At 40.8% G+C, this 12,968-nt stretch overlaps 1 protein-coding gene and 1 non-coding gene across 2 annotated transcripts in view; one reads left to right on the top strand and one right to left on the bottom strand.

The window, feature by feature from the left end:
- Nucleotides 1-12,968, bottom strand: part of LOC110680456 — a 61,507-nt gene that overhangs the window by 24,441 nt on the left and 24,098 nt on the right. The window lies entirely within an intron of this gene.
- Nucleotides 3,316-3,388, top strand: Trnak-cuu. The gene has a single exon. It is a non-coding gene; the product is annotated as a tRNA-Lys (tRNA).

Here is a 12,968-nt window from a genome sequence, read left to right as displayed (position 1 = left end):
CTTTATAAAACCGAGATGAGCCTCCTCATGAACCTTTCTAATAATCTCTTTCCTTCCAGCGATTGGGACAACAAATTTCCATCGCGATCCCGGGTCGTCAATAAGAGCTGTGTTAGTAACATATTTGAAAATTCTTCCGTCGATAATGCGGAAGTCTTTGTAATCCGTTGGATTGTCTTCAATTTGACGTTTGAGTTGACTTATGTACGTATCTTGAAGTGGTAGATCGATGGTATTAATGCTACGCGATAAAGCATCCGCTGGAACGTTGTCCGACCCCTTTTTATACTGTAGTATGATGTCGTATTTCGAAAGCTTCAACGCCCATCAAGCTATCCTAGGCGATTTTGATTCGATGGACATCGTCTTTAGGAACGTCAAACTAAGAGCATCCGTTTGAACATAAAATTGACTTCCCTCGAGGAAGTGTCGAAAATGTTCGATACTCAGGAGCACCGCGAGGCATTCCCTTTCCGTAGCGCTGTACTTACGTTGCGTGTGAGACAGTTTCTTAGAGAAATACGCAATGGTCTTACGCTCTCCGTTTTGCATCTGTACTAGGACAGCGCCTATTGCCAAATCGGAACTATCCGTTTCGACTATGAAAGGGAGATCAAAATCAGGATTACCTAATACAGGTGCGGTTACCAGGGCCGTTTTCAATTTAATCAACGCATCATCCGCTTCTTTCGTCCATGAAAATGATTTTTGGTTTTTCCTGAGTAAGTTCGTGATAGGTGCGGTTATGTCGGAATAGTTGGGAATAAATTTATTGTAAAACCCGGCAAGTCCTAACAACCGACGGATGTCTTTAACGGTTTTGGGAATGGGATAATCCAAAACCGGTTGGATCTTACTAACATCCATCGAAAGCCCTGCCTCCGAAAGGACATAGCCTAAATACTTAATCTTGGTCTGACAGAACTTCGATTTTAGCAAATTGATTGTCAATCCAGCTTGGCTTAATCGTCTTGCAACTTCTCGAATCAGTCTCACATGTTCTTGAAAGGACGATGACGTGATAATGATGTCATCGAGATAGACATACACGAAAGGCTCAAGATCGTGTCCTAATACTCTCGACATCAATCGAGCCATCGTTGCCGGTGCGTTGGTGAGCCCGAACGGCATGACAGTAAACCGGAAAAGACCTTTATTGGTCCGAAACGCGGTTTTGTCTTTTGCAGAGTTTTCGAGACTGACTTGGTAATACGACTCGGATAAGTCTATTACCGAGAAATATTTTGACTTTTGGATTCTCTGTAATATTCCGATCATGTTCGGGAAAGGGAAATCGTCCTTCTTCGTGCACTGATTGAGGCGCCTGGAGTCTAGGCATATCCTCCACTTACCGTTTGCCTTTTTTATGGGAAGTAATGGATTCAAAAAATCCACTGGTCCGTAGCATTCCTCGACAACCTTCAATTTCATCATTCGCTCCACCTCTTCATCGATTACTTTTTCCACGATGGGTGACCAACGATAGGAGGCAAATTTCTTCGGCTTTGATCCGGGGAGGAGTTCAATGGAATGCTGCATAAGATGGGTTCTTCCTAATTTGCCTTCTGCTGTAGCGGGAAGTGTGGTAATGGCTTCAAATAATTCCGTGCGCTCTTTCGTGGACAAAACATGCTCCGTTATAATATCCTCGGGCCCGTTTGGTTGCTTATCCGGAATTTCCAATGTCGGCATCTCTAGACTCTCATCCGTTTCTCGTGGAAGCGAAATGGTCTCACAATCCATAGCCGGTTCGATACTGAAACACACCTTTTCTCTCTTCTCGTCGAAATATTCTTCAGCGAAATGTAGCCCTAAGGATTGAATTTTAATTTCTCCTGCTTCATCACTATGTGGTGAAAATTTCGATTTCGGTATCAACAATTGGAAACCAAATTTTTGTAGAAAATCCATTCCAAGAATTAGGTCTTTCGTAACTTCAGGTACGATTACTGTGGGGATTATATGAGTGGCCGATCCAAACGTGTAAGGAACGTTTACAACGCCCAAGCATTTGTAAGCCGTTCCATCAGCCGTAGAGACTTTTAAGTTAATTGGCTGAATTTGCAGGCCAAGACGATCTAACAATGATACCGAACTTAAAACTGAGATACTTGCACCTGTGTCAGCTAAACCTACTATTTCTTCTGAAAGAATTTTTATTTTCAAATGAGGACATCGGTTTAATTGTGAACTAATGAGGAACGTTTGATCAAAATAGGAAAACGAGGGAATCGCTCTTGAAGAGGATGCAGAAGTTTGACTCCCAAAACTTCTGTCCCTCATTCGTTTTTTGGTTCGTTCTCTTCAGAATTTGGCAGATTGTGAATGTTAGGACATCTGAAAGCCGTCGTATCCGCCTGGCCACACATGTGACAAAATATGGTCTTACGTTTGTCGCATTCTCGCCAAATATGGCCAGGTCGACGACAATTCCAACATGACACCGGAGTTGTTCCTGGCGGTCTCCTTTCGTCATGACTTGAGTTCGTTGCTTTGGTCAATGTTGTACGAGATAATTTGGTCCTTATCGCGCAATTTTCTTCCGCTTCCTCTTCATCACCCAAGTGATCATTTTCCATATCGTCCTCCTCAGCGTCGACGTCGATGTGATTCATAGAAGGATTTTTAAATACAGGTCGCGGATTGTAAAGCGTAGATTCCAGTGCGTCGAACCGATAACACAGCTGAGCAAGGTGCTCCAAAGAGTGTATTGGTTCTAATGCGAGCCGTCTCTTATATGACATCTTCATATTTTCCGTTATGATGTCAAATTTTTCCGTCTCTGGCATTTTATTCATCATTCGTTTTGCCAGAGTTTCCATCTCTGTGAGGAATGCACTGAATCTTTCATTGGGTCTCTGCTTTCGGCTACGCATTTCTTCGCGGATAATCCTATCACGGTTGGGATTATCATATCTCATTTTCAAACAATTCACCAGAGTATCCCATGACTGAAATCGCTCTTCATACGTGGTGTACCATACATATGCATCGTCGCGAAACAACAAATGGGCATGCATCCTTAAATCCTCTCTGTCAATTCCATACGATCGGCTAAGCATTTCTATTTGCCGGAGAAAATCTACCACCGGAACGGTGTTTGCTTCACCTACGAACTTAGGCCATTTTTCGATGATGTTACACTGTTGATGCGGAAGTCTTCGGTACTGAGTAAAGGGATAGTTTCCGGCTGTATTTTGCGATTGTTCTATTGGCGTGCTCCCTAAAGGGTGGTATGGTATTCCAGAAGGATCTCCAAACATTCCTGAGGCTCTTGGGCCTCCGGCAGACCACAGGCTATTTTCCTGCCGACTAGCCCGGCTAGCTCAGTCGGTAGAGCATGAGACTCTTAATCTCAGGGTCGTGGGTTCGTGCCCCACGTTGGGCGCCAATTTTTGTAACGTATGTTTTATGCTCTTAGCATGCAACAGCTTAAGCGCCACTCTTTTTCAAGAGGCTGCTGATGCTGATTTAGAGGCCCGGCTTAAGGCTCTCTTCAGGGCGGGTCAAAAATGCTCAAACACGACGATCTCAAATAGCGATTACGAAGGGTCAGCTGTACCTTTACAAATTCATTAAATCAAACGCGATTCTAAAGCCAAAAGGGAAATAAATTATTAAACAAATGCAAGATCAATTTATTCCTATCACCCTAAATGAAGGCATCAACTCTAAAAATCCAATAATGAACGACTATCTTATTTTAAAGCTTAACTACTCTGTTATACGCGTATATTCGAATTCAATTTTAGCTTAAAACTAAGGTGACGTCACACTATGTACATTTTCATTCTTCGAGCTCATAAAAGAAAAACGGAAAATTCTGACCTGCTTCGGTGGGGTGGGCCACCCTACGGCGTTAAGATGCCACGCCTTTGCTCCAACGATGACCGATCCTTGATAATTCCGAATCAAATCTCAGCTCGCATTCTTCGACAGATTCACCTCACTGTGGCACGTCTATCAGCGGTTGTCAACCACTGCTCACCATCCGTTTGTGTTATCAGCCGGAGCTCCAACCAAACGACCAATCGGCATGCTACGACGTTATCACGCTATACTCACGAACAGCGCCGGCGTTACCTCGAGTCGCTGGTAGCCGACATCCAGGGGCTTAGAACAGTTGAGCATAGACTCATACACGAGCTTTCACGGTGTAAGTTGTAGGCTCGAGCGGCAGTGTGGAGAGTCGAGGTGGGCGAAGGTGAATCGGTCGCTTCTCGGCGGGGCGGCGTGAGCAGATGTCGTTCAGTGAGAAAATCCCCTACGTGCTTCCCAGGGCCGGATTAACTGCGCGGAGATTGAACGCTGATTCACGATTTCGTAGATTGGCCAGCCCAGCACTTACACCCACGCTGAACAGTGGGTGAAATCTGTTCAACGGACAAAAGTTGTATTATTTTCGCCAGACGTTTAACTTGATGCACCTTACCCAACTTATTTGTCTCAAATCACACAGTCTTGAATCGCTTTTTACCGAAGTACGTTTGGCCCTAACTATAATTGAATAATTTAGTATTCACAATTTACATCGTTTCAGATATTGTTACCTTCGATTACAATTTAGGTTTTCGCAGCGATTTTAGCCTTCATAAAATTTAACTGTGGTTTGCGAAGAGCACAAGTTTAAATAATTTAAAAGTGACTATTGACTTGGCTCACACCGAACACTATCGAACTTGTTGAGATGATGGTCTTCACTTAAATAAATCAAAAACCCACGCTAGCTATTCTGCAACTCAAACAAAGCCTATGGCCTTGGAGGTTTAATAATTTGCACTCCCTTTGTTCTTCAAATACCGTATTGGGGCTGTCTAAAATTCATGCGAGAAATTTTGTACTAGCGTATTTTGACTCTTGTTTTGCCCATCTTTTATAAAATACAGCAACCACCCGCAACCGTAATGAGATCGGCATGGAACTCACTGAATTAGTTCACGCGCGAGCTTTTCAGAAATCTCTCTTTGGAGAGGAGACGAAAGCAATCGCAAGAAGAGCGTAAAACATTGTTGTCTCATTAAAGTTTCGGTCATGAAGATAACGTGAATTCACAATGTGCTTACACACGGAAAACAAAATATACCCAAAATTTGAGTTTAAGCCACGGGATCAGAGTCGATGAATGGAGAGTTGCGCGAAGACTGAAACCAAGTCTACCTATTGAACCGTCAAATCGTCAACCTATCGAACAAAATAAACAAACACGTTGATGGGCGAGAGAAGTATTGTTATCGTGACGAAATAAAAAAAAATATTGCTACGGTTTAAGTTACGGTGTAATACGATGATGTAACAAAATAATTGCTTTTTAGGGCCTTTAATTTGTGAATGAACCACCTTCTTGTTACATGTAATGTAACGGTAATGTAAGTAATCTCCCTCCATCAGTGGAAATATATAACTCCGTTTCATAGTTGAAATGCAACTGAAATTTAATAAACTATACAAAATTGGATAGTTTGAAAACTATATATTAGTTATTCAACCCAGATTTACGCTACAGATCCGACTGTTTTCGGTCAATTCCAACGGCTGAGAGAAATTCATTGTTTATTCAGTTGCTCGTCGCGCGGAAACCGAAAACGATCAAAATGTTGAGTTCATTCTGTGTGTCGTATGTGTTGTTGAAATTCTCTATTAAACATTTCATTGTTATTACTTTATAATTACAAAACCAGAGATCAATTTCAATTTCGTTCTTCGCGACTTAGTAAAAAAAAACTTTCGAATTGAGAGTGCATTTGAGTGAAGTCACTGGAAAGCGCACACAGTAAAATAGGTGGCCAGAATAATTAAATGATTTGTGATTGGGGAACTTGTTGCCAGTTCTCTTTGCGGAACTCTCCATTCATAAACTCTGCCACGGGATGTGACAAAATATTAAAAAAAAACTTAAACTTAAACAAACGAAAAACATTTAAAAATTGAGTAAACATGTGTTTTTGGCATGAACTTAAGCGTTTGGCATCAAAATTGGTACTAGGCTTTAAAACCCTATTGATCCCCCAGAGATTTATATCCTCCTTTTCAGAGAAGCGAAAACATTTGGAATCAAACATCCCATTTATATTACTTATAATTTCATTTACTATTCATTTAAATATTTATGTGTGAGATAATAAAATTAATGTTATGCCTTTCGAATATTTTTTCTGATTCTATTTATAAATAAAAATAATAAATTTATTTTCCATAATATATATTATTTCTGAAGTAAGTGACATCTACTCACTTTCGCAAATTTCCACGGACCCTCCACTTTTGGGAATAGGCCTATTCACATGACGTCTCAAATCAGCTGATCGGGAAGCACTTTGACAGTTCTTGTATGAAAATGACAGGCCCGTGTTAGCACCGGTCCTCCACCGATGTAAACAAATGCATAGACGGATCTGTCACTTGAAAAGGCCTATCTGACACTTTTGGGAAATCTGACAGTTTAGGGTTGTTCACGTTAACTAATAACTACTCATTAACGTGGGTTTAAGTTGGGTAAGGCGCTTCTTCTTCTTCTTTTCTGGCGCTACGTCCCCACTGGGACAGAGCCTGCTTCTCAGCATAGTGTTCTTATGAGCACTTCCACAGTTATTAACTGAGAGCTTACTATGCCAATGACCATTTTTGCATGCGTATATCGTGTGGCAGGTACGATTATACTCTATGCCCTGGGAAGTCGAGAAAATTTCCAACCCGAAAAGATCCTCGACCGGTGGGATTCGAACCCACGACCCTCAGCTTAGTCTTGCTGAATAGCTGCGCGTTTACCGCTACGGCTATCTGGGCCCCTTAGGTAAGGCGCATAATGACGGAATTGATTTTAGTGTGCTATTGCTAAAACATTACACGATTTCTAGAAATGCGCAAGTAAATGAGTAAACAATTGTGTAAGCCACTAAATAAAAGGGGAAACTATCTCCAACGTGTTTTTGTTGTGAGCTACGGGGAAATCGTCTTTTGATGGCCCCTGCAAATTTCAGATTTAACGAAGTGAGTAAGTTTATTTTGAATTTGTTTATCGGCAAGACAACCAGTGTCATTCTCAAAACACACCCAAGCCGTTCCCATAGGGGACGTTAGCCACAAGGAAGTGACGTTTCAAGTAATACTGTTTCATATGGTATGCCCTCTTCAACATCTAATCCAATTTCTCTCGCCGTTCCCTTACGGTACCTATCCATCTAGTATTCATTGCTTTCTTCTCCATGCTCCCTCTTACTTCGAGCAAAATAGACCGATATGCCGATAAACAAATTCAAAATAAAATTATCACGGTCGATACCTTTGTATGTGAAGTGAGTAAGTGTTACTTTAATTTTTACATTTGACAGTGTTACTCTCAGGGGGGTGAAATGAGCCAATATTTAGCTACCCAACATTGATTCAACATGGTGTCCAGTGTCTTTGTTTTGATTCTTTTGGGACTGGCAAAACCTATGTTTTTTTGGATAGAAGACATCAATGATACCTCACTGATGCGTAAAACATTCAACAAAATGTTGAAAAGAGGAAAAGCGTAATCAAATACGATGATTCAACGCAATATATCTAATAGACCATTTCCGTCAGATCTAACCCCCAGTTTTTGTATTTTTCTTCGAAAGACAATCATTTTTAATGAATATTAACGCTTTCAGATTTTGTTTATATGCACTCCCGATTTTCTTACAAATTTTTGAAAACATGGATACTCACCACATTTCGAAAAATAATTCGAGATGCGGCACAATTTGTTCAACCCTATGGGTATCAGCGTGGTGATTTTGCAACATTTTTTCGATTCCACCCCTGCATTGGGATGCTTGTTTACATTTGCAAACGTCAAATCAGGTGCGCGCTCAAACTGACCGTGATCCAGGTCAGGGCGCCCCAAACAGGAGCGCCACAAAAACTACGCATACAAACGTTACAACCAGGTTAGAACTGGCGCAAACCGGTTTTGAATCACACTTCCAACTCCAATCCGATTCAAGTCTTCCTTTAGGAAAACATATTTTCCTCCACAGATTCAAAATTCAAAACCACCTTCTAACAATAAATCTCTCATCCACCCAGCAGTTACGGTACCGTTAGTTCTATTAGAGGCTATTTTTTACTATTCATGCCGGCAAATACCTTAATCTATCTGTTGGCTGTTGATCCGGAAGATTTCCGCCTTGAGGCAGCAACAGCCGCGCAAGGAATTTTTGAGCGGCTGTTGCTGTCTCTAGGCGGGAATCTTCCGGCTTATTCAATCCCTTCAATCCTCGTCGGCACAAAGCAGAGAGACCAGGCATCTGTCGACTACAATCCTTGCGTTACAGAACCGTGTAGTGTTCGCCGGGTGCGGTCATAACCGGCCGAAGCGGCGAAGGTGGTTTCCGCGGTGATTACGGAGACTTCAGGAGCCGTGAAGGAAGGAGGGAGCGAAACCGCAACGGAGCCCATTATGATGAATGAAAACATAAACAAAAATCATCTGGTCATGCCAGCTGATCGTAAATTCACCACAGCGTGGTGGCAAAACCATAGGGGAAAAAGGGGTCTGCATTTTTTCGAGGTGAAACAAATTGTAGGGGACCGAGGGGTGCACTAACGTGCCGCAAGTTTTTCATTGTTTTCTTACAGTTAAAGGCTCCAAAACATATCGGTTCCTTAGGAAAGTTTGTTCAGTAAATTGACAGAAAGCATATAAGCCAATAAATTTTTTTCACGGAAATGGTCTATTGCCAGAAACTAGGACTAGCAGCACATGAGCCGTATACTCGAAAATCAGGAGCAGGTTAAGGCAAACCGACCAGAAAGTGGGTGCCAAAACGCGAAGTACCAAAAACGATGTGAGGAAGAGCCGAAATGTACCCGGATAAAAAATACAATACAAAAACAATATAACGTATTGAAACAGTACCATTCAATATATTGGAAATACAATACAGTATATTGGAAAATGACAATACAATTACAGTACAATATATTGTTTTGAACAGTTCACTGAATGGTGTATGAGATTTTTGCAATATAATGTATGGGTGGTTAAGTATCGTAACAATACAAATATAGATATTTTCTCATACAAACATTTTGAAAATACAATACGATATATTGTTTATGTATTGTCTTGGTAAGCAATTCGAGTATTGTTGGCTCACACCGAACACTATCGAACTTGTTGAGATGATGGTCTTCACTTAAATAAATCAAAAACCCACGCTAGCTATTCTGCAACTCAAACAAAGCCTATGGCCTTGGAGGTTTAATAATTTGCACTCCCTTTGTTCTTCAAATACCGTATTGGGGCTGTCTAAAATTCATGCGAGAAATTTTGTACTAGCGTATTTTGACTCTTGTTTTGCCCATCTTTTATAAAATACAGCAACCACCCGCAACCGTAATGAGATCGGCATGGAACTCACTGAATTAGTTCACGCGCGAGCTTTTCAGAAATCTCTCTTTGGAGAGGAGACGAAAGCAATCGCAAGAAGAGCGTAAAACATTGTTGTCTCATTAAAGTTTCGGTCATGAAGATAACGTGAATTCACAATGTGCTTACACACGGAAAACAAAATATACCCAAAATTTGAGTTTAAGCCACGGGATCAGAGTCGATGAATGGAGAGTTGCGCGAAGACTGAAACCAAGTCTACCTATTGAACCGTCAAATCGTCAACCTATCGAGCAAAATAAACAAACACGTTGATGGGCGAGAGAAGTATTGTTATCGTGACGAAATAAAAAAAAATATTGCTACGGTTTAAGTTACGGTGTAATACGATGATGTAACAAAATAATTGCTTTTTAGGGCCTTTAATTTGTGAATGAACCACCTTCTTGTTACATGTAATGTAACGGTAATGTAAGTAATCTCCCTCCATCAGTGGAAATATATAACTCCGTTTCATAGTTGAAATGCAACTGAAATTTAATAAACTATACAAAATTGGATAGTTTGAAAACTATATATTAGTTATTCAACCCAGATTTACGCTACAGATCCGACTGTTTTCGGTCAATTCCAACGGCTGAGAGAAATTCATTGTTTATTCAGTTGCTCGTCGCGCGGAAACCGAAAACGATCAAAATGTTGAGTTCATTCTGTGTGTCGTATGTGTTGTTGAAATTCTCTATTAAACATTTCATTGTTATTACTTTATAATTACAAAACCAGAGATCAATTTCAATTTCGTTCTTCGCGACTTAGTAAAAAAAACTTTCGAATTGAGAGTGCATTTGAGTGAAGTCACTGGAAAGCGCACACAGTAAAATAGGTGGCCAGAATAATTAAATGATTTGTGATTGGGGAACTTGTTGCCAGTTCTCTTTGCGGAACTCTCCATTCATAAACTCTGCCACGGGATGTGACAAAATATTAAAAAAAAACTTAAACTTAAACAAACGAAAAACATTTAAAAATTGAGTAAACATGTGTTTTTGGCATGAACTTAAGCGTTTGGCATCAAAATTGGTACTAGGCTTTAAAACCCTATTGATCCCCCAGAGATTTATATCCTCCTTTTCAGAGAAGCGAAAACATTTGGAATCAAACATCCCATTTATATTACTTATAATTTCATTTACTATTCATTTAAATATTTATGTGTGAGATAATAAAATTAATGTTATGCCTTTCGAATATTTTTTCTGATTCTATTTATAAATAAAAATAATAAATTTATTTTCCATAATATATATTATTTCTGAAGTAAGTGACATCTACTCACTTTCGCAAATTTCCACGGACCCTCCACTTTTGGGAATAGGCCTATTCACATGACGTCTCAAATCAGCTGATCGGGAAGCACTTTGACAGTTCTTGTATGAAAATGACAGGCCCGTGTTAGCACCGGTCCTCCACCGATGTAAACAAATGCATAGACGGATCTGTCACTTGAAAAGGCCTATCTGACACTTTTGGGAAATCTGACAGTTTAGGGTTGTTCACGTTAACTAATAACTACTCATTAACGTGGGTTTAAGTTGGGTAAGGCGCTTCTTCTTCTTCTTTTCTGGCGCTACGTCCCCACTGGGACAGAGCCTGCTTCTCAGCATAGTGTTCTTATGAGCACTTCCACAGTTATTAACTGAGAGCTTACTATGCCAATGACCATTTTTGCATGCGTATATCGTGTGGCAGGTATGATTATACTCTATGCCCTGGGAAGTCGAGAAAATTTCCAACCCGAAAAGATCCTCGACCGGTGGGATTCGAACCCACGACCCTCAGCTTAGTCTTGCTGAATAGCTGCGCGTTTACCGCTACGGCTATCTGGGCCCCTTAGGTAAGGCGCATAATGACGGAATTGATTTTAGTGTGCTATTGCTAAAACATTACACGATTTCTAGAAATGCGCAAGTAAATGAGTAAACAATTGTGTAAGCCACTAAATAAAAGGGGAAACTATCTCCAACGTGTTTTTGTTGTGAGCTACGGGGAAATCGTCTTTTGATGGCCCCTGCAAATTTCAGATTTAACGAAGTGAGTAAGTTTATTTTGAATTTGTTTATCGGCAAGACAACCAGTGTCATTCTCAAAACACACCCAAGCCGTTCCCATAGGGGACGTTAGCCACAAGGAAGTGACGTTTCAAGTAATACTGTTTCATATGGTATGCCCTCTTCAACATCTAATCCAATTTCTCTCGCCGTTCCCTTACGGTACCTATCCATCTAGTATTCATTGCTTTCTTCTCCATGCTCCCTCTTACTTCGAGCAAAATAGACCGATATGCCGATAAACAAATTCAAAATAAAATTATCACGGTCGATACCTTTGTATGTGAAGTGAGTAAGTGTTACTTTAATTTTTACATTTGACAGTGTTACTCTCAGGGGGGTGAAATGAGCCAATATTTAGCTACCCAACATTGATTCAACATGGTGTCCAGTGTCTTTGTTTTGATTCTTTTGGGACTGGCAAAACCTATGTTTTTTTGGATAGAAGACATCAATGATACCTCACTGATGCGTAAAACATTCAACAAAATGTTGAAAAGAGGAAAAGCGTAATCAAATACGATGATTCAACGCAATATATCTAATAGACCATTTCCGTCAGATCTAACCCCCAGTTTTTGTATTTTTCTTCGAAAGACAATCATTTTTAATGAATATTAACGCTTTCAGATTTTGTTTATATGCACTCCCGATTTTCTTACAAATTTTTGAAAACATGGATACTCACCACATTTCGAAAAATAATTCGAGATGCGGCACAATTTGTTCAACCCTATGGGTATCAGCGTGGTGATTTTGCAACATTTTTTCGATTCCACCCCTGCATTGGGATGCTTGTTTACATTTGCAAACGTCAAATCAGGTGCGCGCTCAAACTGACCGTGATCCAGGTCAGGGCGCCCCAAACAGGAGCGCCACAAAAACTACGCATACAAACGTTACAACCAGGTTAGAACTGGCGCAAACCGGTTTTGAATCACACTTCCAACTCCAATCCGATTCAAGTCTTCCTTTAGGAAAACATATTTTCCTCCACAGATTCAAAATTCAAAACCACCTTCTAACAATAAATCTCTCATCCACCCAGCAGTTACGGTACCGTTAGTTCTATTAGAGGCTATTTTTTACTATTCATGCCGGCAAATACCTTAATCTATCTGTTGGCTGTTGATCCGGAAGATTTCCGCCTTGAGGCAGCAACAGCCGCGCAAGGAATTTTTGAGCGGCTGTTGCTGTCTCTAGGCGGGAATCTTCCGGCTTATTCAATCCCTTCAATCCTCGTCGGCACAAAGCAGAGAGACCAGGCATCTGTCGACTACAATCCTTGCGTTACAGAACCGTGTAGTGTTCGCCGGGTGCGGTCATAACCGGCCGAAGCGGCGAAGGTGGTTTCCGCGGTGATTACGGAGACTTCAGGAGCCGTGAAGGAAGGAGGGAGCGAAACCGCAACGGAGCCCATTATGATGAATGAAAACATAAACAAAAATCATCTGGTCATGCCAGCTGATCGTAAATTCACCACAGCGTGGTGGCAAAACCAT

This window comes from Aedes aegypti, unplaced genomic scaffold, assembly GCF_002204515.2.
Source record: "Aedes aegypti strain LVP_AGWG unplaced genomic scaffold, AaegL5.0 Primary Assembly AGWG_AaegL5_hic_scaff_1426_PBJ_arrow, whole genome shotgun sequence".
NCBI lineage: Eukaryota > Metazoa > Arthropoda > Insecta > Diptera > Culicidae > Aedes > Aedes aegypti.
Note: the sequence above shows the minus strand (reverse complement) of the source record. Positions and strands in the feature narration are given on the sequence as shown.